We start from the raw sequence: 5,501 nt of genomic DNA on the forward strand, positions 1-5,501 counted from the left end.
TGCTATGGCTGGCTATGTAACTCCGAAAGAGAACATTACGCGACCGTGAAATGTCTTTAAAAAATACTAGCTATCTGACGTTCAGCAGAAATGATCGCTTTGCGCCACAGCACGATCGAAGCCCAACTAGGAACTGCCTGACCGCCAATTATTTGAAATAACACCTTGTTTGGCCTTTCGTCTTTTTCTAACGGTTACTCGACATTTCAGTTATAAAATAAACAAGAATAAATAATAACGTTTCTTGTATCGGTTGTATTCATTCACAATAGCTTCCGGTCGTCAGTGAGCAAAAGTTGCCACTGGATAACGCTCGTTTTGGCTTCCCAAAATTGTACAGAAGAATTCATGCAACGATATTATTAGGAAAAAAAGTAGTTTTACAAAGATCAGTGGAATAAATCAAAATGGGGCAGAAACAGGAAACTATTAAATTTGCATGATCATTAGCTGTTTGTAAGTGAAAATAAGACCGATTAAAAATGTTTACGATGAGCACATTTCCTTGGGGAAAAAAGGAGTAAAACTACCAAGGAAGGACTGAGTGGGCAATGGGACACGGGGGAAGGGGCAATGCACATGCTTTGCAAAGAAACAGGGGGGAAAATTAAAAATATATGGAAGGGAATGAGAAAGAAATCCTGCCTTTAAAATGGCAAGACGTATTAACACGAGACACATTTTCCGGACTCGGAGCTGCCAAGAAAAGGAACATTTCTCCTTGCGTCTGATTCTGACAGTATGGCCTGTTTGCAGACCTTCCTGTTTCACAGACACAACGAAATTGTACTTTCTCTCTGAATCGCTTTGCCTCTCTTTGGCTGCCTATATAGTTTCTCGTTCTCCTTTTTTCTTTTTTTTTTTTTTTTTTCTCTCCCTCTCCCGGGGACCGAGAGCGACTGTCTGGCGGCAGAAATGAGCTTCAACTTCCTCGTTCGTTGGGGAACTTCGAGCAGAGAAAGAGTATCGAGGCCTGAACGCAAAATGCACGTGTCCATATATACGTGTTTCATGATACATCATAAAGAGTTTCCTCGGCCAAACCTGCTCGTCGGTTGGGTCGACCTGGGCTGACCTACTTCTCACGCCGTTTCCTGCCCACAGCCGGGTTTAAAGCGTCCATCTAGACATTTTTAAATAAATTTGATTAATTGATATACGGAATATTGATATGTAAGTGCGCGCGCGTGTGTGTGTGTTTGTGCGTGCGTGTGCGTGTGCGTGTGCGTGTGCGTGTGCGTGTGTGTGTGTGTGTGTGTGTGTGTGTGTGTGTGTGTGTGTGTGTGTGTGTGTGTGTGTGTGTGTGTGTGTGTGTGTGCATACTTGCATAGATTCTACCCAAGGATGGCGCTTGAGCGGGCGAGTCAAGTTGAGACGAGCGACCCGGCGCATCATTTGGGATTTCAGCGAAGCTAGAGGTGTCGATCAATTTTGCCTTCCGCAGTCGATGCCGGACATAATTCAACGGCGAAATAATCCTGAGTGTCGGATATCCGGCGCCGGGGGGCGTGAGGGCAGTGCGGCTTATCCGCGGGCGGACATTGGCATCGCGGCGCGCACTAACTGTATCGGTCCGGTCAAAAGTTCACCGCGACCTGGCGGGGTTCAGACGCCGAAGCCGTTTCTGTAACCTGGTTCAGCTGCAGAAAACTCACGGAAAAAATATTCAAGATAGTTAGCTTGTGTCATCCATGTGCCATATATGTAATCCGGAGGTATTATTCAATTACCTTTGTTATTTCATATCGCCACACAAAATTGAATGATGTTGTATCCCTCAGCGAGGGACGTCATCGTTAACCTTCTTTCCTAGAAAAAAATAAAACGTACATTCATTGGCTTATATACATAATTTTAAAACATTTGTGAATATGCACAAGTAAAAGGATTAAACCCTTATTTTTTCTAACGGGGGAAAAAAAAACTGTAGCGCCGTTCGTCTCTCCGCGGCCCGCACTCTTGAATCAGCTTGTTGGCAAAAAAATATGGAAAGTGGGTCTGACTTTTTCGGGGGTTATGGTTTTTTTAAAACATGCCCACGCGCTCTCGGGACAATGTTTAATTTTTTTCTTTTGAAAGGACCTTTAAAAAATTTCCAAAATTTTAAAATTATTATTTTTTGTTCAACCCCCAGGAAACCGTTTTTTTTTTTTTTTTTTTTTTTACCTTTTTTTAATTTTTTTTCTTTTTTTAATTTTTTTTAAGCCCCCCGCCAGAAGCCAGGTTTCGCAATCAATGTTGAAAAAAGAGGGGACTGAAACAAAGTGAGTTTGTGCAGCCAATGCATTCCTTGGCGGCTTGTTGGTAGTCACATTGAAAAGAAATGCATTTTCCCTCGTTGGGCGAAATGGGGTTTTTTTGGGTGCGAAACGCGAAAGAAACCAAGCAGGTGTGATTTCCCTTTCCTACCCGGGCCGGGGAAAAAAATGGTTAAAAATTTGCCTCTGAGGACAAGTCGTGGTTTTTGTTGTTTGTTTGCTGAAAATAAGCCTTTATGGGCATTTTTTTTTGTATATGAATGATTCCCTTCCACATATTAAATTTTTAGATTTTTTTATTTTTAGCATTTATTATATACCTTTGTTGCAAACATAGGTCATTTTCCTCGTTTTATATTATAACCCTTCGGTTTTGCGAGAAAATAAAATTAAACCGAAAAAATTTAAAAAAAAATTTTGGCTTTTAAATTTGTTTAATTGATACATTTACCCCGGGAAAAGTTCATGTCGTCTTTGCCTTCCCCTTTTTAAAAAAACGGGTCCTGGATTTCTTTCTCTAACTTTTTATCTAAGGCGATTTTCCCTTAAACCCAAATTTTGATGTTTTTTTTGAAGGAAAAACTAACGGATGAAGTAAGGGCTAGATATGGTGTAAAGTGGATGATATTAAAGGCCAATGTATTGTTTTGGAAAACACAAATTTTGCCCCGTAGGCGCATGAGTGGAGGGATTGTCTGTTTTTTTGGAAGGGGGGGGAAATACTCTATAAACAGTATTTCCTTTAAAATTTAAAATTTTCAGTCAGAGTTTTTGCAATGCTTTGCCCCGATGGGATGCGTGATTTATGTTTTTTCTCCTTTACTATGAGGATTTTTAGAAAATGATCACCCAAAAAAAATATGTAAATGAGATGCACTTAATAACGATTAAAGGGGGTTCCCCCCTTCCCTACACTTGTCTTAATGAACTATCAGTAATTGCCAGTAAATGAGTAATTGACTAATGAATAAAAGTAATAATCTGTAAGTAATAGATGATGTCATGAGAAATAGGTAGAGTGTTGGAACTTTCTCCAGAATTAGAGGAGTTAAAACAGCAGATAGTTAGTTCTATCATCAGTCACAGCTGATCTAGTGTTTACATTCAACACGATTGCACCTCCACTGCCTTGTCTACTCTTTCCTGTTTTTTTTTGTTTGTTTTTTTGGGGAGTGGGGGGATGTAGGTGGTTGAGAAGATGTTGAGGATGAATTAAATGAAAGCAAGGGCTAGAAAAGCCTGAGGCAAAGCATACCAAAGGCTCCTAGTGAATCGGAGTGGGAGGAAAGGAGGAGGAACGTTCATATAGCTCCACAGTGGATGCCCCCTGGGTGGGGTCCGTAGATTCGGAAAAGGATTTATACTTGCCTCACCAGACACTGAGAATTGTTTTGTTTTGAATGGGTCTATGCAATGGGTGGGTAAATGTTTTAGGGTTTACGTGTGTTTTCTATCTTCTCTAAAATGTTTTTGACTAATAAACAATGGTGCTTGTGTTTGGTTTACTACTTGGCAAGTTGTTGCTAGATATGCATATGAACTTTTCTGTGTCGTAACAAATTGCTGTTATTTGTTTCTGTACACTGGTGTCTTACGTGTATCATTGAATTGAAAGGGAATAATGAGTTTTTCAGGGAGGGGGTTAGGTTGTGGGTTGTGCACAGGTTAAAAAAATCAAGGCCCAATGTATTATGTAAACCCAAAATGTTTTTAAATTGCACTATAAATATGTACTAGAGGAACGGCAGATGGAGGCTACTCAGTGATGGTTTTGCAATGGTATTTGGGTAGTGTGTTGGGGGCTGGTTTGGGGGGTGTGGAAGGAGTATGTTATTAGTGCACCCATGTGCGTTCGGGTATGGTTAGAATTAGGGCGTTGATTATTTTCGGACGTTGGACTTTGAGGGGAGAGATGGTAGGATACGCTCGCGAGAGAGAGTAGTCGCGCAGAGGCGTAACACGAGCAGAGAAAGAGAGCGAGAACCTTTAGAGATCGAGAAGCTGAGCGAGCGAGAAGAGAGAAGAAGAGCAGAGCGGACCACAGGTGAGGCCGAGTTCGGCAGGAAGAAGTGAGGGGAGGAGGGACGCGAGGTAGGGGACACGGATGTGCGAGAGGGAGGGAGAGGGAGCGGCGATCGCCGTACGCGTGCAAGGGAGTAGGAGGGAGAGAGAGGGAGAGCCTGTGCGAGCGCGTGAGTGGGCAGTCGGATGTCGAGATAATAGAGAGAAGACGACAACGCAAGGAGCGAGACGAGAGGAGCGAGAGTCGGAGCCGAGTTAGGCAGCAGCGAAGAGAAGCAGAGAAGAGAGCGCTACGCACAGGAGAGCCTCGTATCGCGAGCACGCGCGATAAGACGAGAGGGGCGGCGGGCTTGGGTTGAGCGAGGCGATCGCACGCGAGTAGCGAGAGCAGCGATGTTGAGTGGCCGGGTGCAGCGAGTAGAGAGAGAAGAGAGCAGTCAGAGAGAGATAGAGAGAGAGATAGCAGATATCTGAGGCGAGAGCAGTCTCGATCTCTCGACTCTCTCGAGGAGAGCGGGGGGGATTCTCTCTCTCTTCTGCGCGAGCGTGCTCTCGATGATAGAGAAGAGAGAAGAGAGAAGGAGAGCAGAGAGAGAGACAGAAAGAGAGAGAGAGACTGGTGGGGGAGGGAGAAATAATGAGGCAGTGTACGGGGGGCGATCGAGGGAGGGCGGCGAGGGGAGATAGAGGCGAGGCTAGGTAGGGAGAAAGAGGGATGTCGACGGGGAGTGCGCAGCGAGAGAGGGGAGGGAGGGAGCAGAGGGAGAGGGAGGGCAGCGAGGGCGCGGTACGGGCAAAGAGGACATTTACCTCATATTACTAATTCATTTTCATTCCTCACCGTAGACGAGGGAGGGAGAGAGGGAAGGGATAGGTAAGAGCAGTGGGGGGTGAGAAACGGGGGAGAGAAGGCGTGAGAGGAGGGAAGGCGAAGAGAGACGAGAGGGCGGGATGGAGGGAGGGAGGGCGTGTGGGTAGGGAAGAGAGGAGAGCGAGAGAGAGCGGAGCTGGAGACGACAGAGCGCAGAGATAGAGCTAGAGTACGAGAGAGAGAGAGAGACGAGAGAGAGAGAGAGAGTCAGAGAGAGAGGTGAGGGAAGGGCAGGGCAGGGGCGAGCACATTAGACGGGTAAGGGAGGGGGATGGGATCAGATATGCCAGGGGAGGGGCGGGGATAGAGGGACGGGGAGGGAGAAGAGAGAGGGAGGGAGTGGTAGGGAG

The sequence above is a fragment of the Penaeus chinensis genome, chromosome 30, assembly GCF_019202785.1.
Source record: "Penaeus chinensis breed Huanghai No. 1 chromosome 30, ASM1920278v2, whole genome shotgun sequence".
NCBI classification, from domain to species: Eukaryota; Metazoa; Arthropoda; class Malacostraca; order Decapoda; family Penaeidae; genus Penaeus; species Penaeus chinensis.